Source organism: Octodon degus, unplaced genomic scaffold (assembly GCF_000260255.1).
Source record: "Octodon degus isolate 3935 unplaced genomic scaffold, OctDeg1.0 scaffold00295, whole genome shotgun sequence".
NCBI classification, from domain to species: Eukaryota; Metazoa; Chordata; class Mammalia; order Rodentia; family Octodontidae; genus Octodon; species Octodon degus.
In genome coordinates this window covers 1,125,129-1,126,140 of record NW_004524871.1, presented here as the reverse complement: position 1 = coordinate 1,126,140, position 1,012 = coordinate 1,125,129, and the positions used below count along the sequence as shown (strand labels likewise).

Below are 1,012 nucleotides of genomic sequence, written 5' to 3'. Positions count from 1 at the left end.
GGGAGAGAGCTAGGAGGTCTAAAGGAGAGAGCTAGCAGGTCTAAGGGGAGAGAGCTAGCGGGTCTAAGGGGAGAGAGCTAGCAGGTCTAAGGAGAGAGCTAGCAGGTCTAATAGGGGGCATGCAGCAGGTCTAACAGGAGAGTCTCGAGACTGTACTCTCCACACTGTCCACCTATAGGAGCTTACCCCCGGACTGCAGACCTTGTGTGTACATAGACAATGGCCATTCCCCAGGTATTGTGTTCCTGTCCCAGGACCTGAGGACTTTTGCCCAGGGACTCAGGGAGGGACCAGGTGTGGGTACTTGAGACCCAGGCCAGGCCTTCTTGGCTTGGCTCCAGAAGACGGGGTGCACGCTGCTCCTCAGGGCCCCTGGTGTAGATGCACGGGGCTTCAAGCCTCTGCACTCTGGCAGCCTGTCAGGGCAGCCAGAAGACACTGGAGCTGTCAACAAGACACACAGTGCTGGGGCCGGGTGGCAAGAGCTCAGGCTTGGGCTGGGCTCAGGAGTGAGGACAGCTCAGTATGGCTACCAGTGCCCTCCACACGTGGGCTGGAGTCCACCTGTGCATAATGGGCACGGGGTGCAGGCTCTCACTCTAACCTCTCCGGCAGCTGGATGCTTTGCTGCGCACCCACACCCAGCCACCAGGTGTCGCCCTTTCCAGGTTGGAGCTTCAGCTGGGTGAAGGCGGCATGTGACACCCCACGCTGGGTGAAGGGTGGGGGACCCTCTGGGTGGTGCTGGCCTCAGGTCTGAAGCAGACGGGGGAGGGGGTACTCCCAGATGCTGCCCAGCAGCCCCTGGGCTACAGGAAATGGGGGGGCCCCGGACAGGGGCCGTGCCCCCCCCCCCCAGGCCCCTGAGCCACCTATGAAATGGTAGTGCTGACCTGGCCAACAGCACCCTGTACCACTCTGTCCAGGTGGTCTTGGCACCTCCAGCCACAGCACGGGGGGCTCAGCTCTAGGGCCATCTGTAGTCCCAGCACCTCCAGCCACAGCACAGGGG

At 62.1% G+C, this 1,012-nt stretch overlaps 1 protein-coding gene across 1 annotated transcript in view; it reads left to right on the top strand.

Moving 5' to 3' along the window:
- Nucleotides 1–1,012, top strand: part of Cidea (cell death-inducing DFFA-like effector a) — a 13,425-nt gene that overhangs the window by 9,935 nt on the left and 2,478 nt on the right. The window lies entirely within an intron of this gene.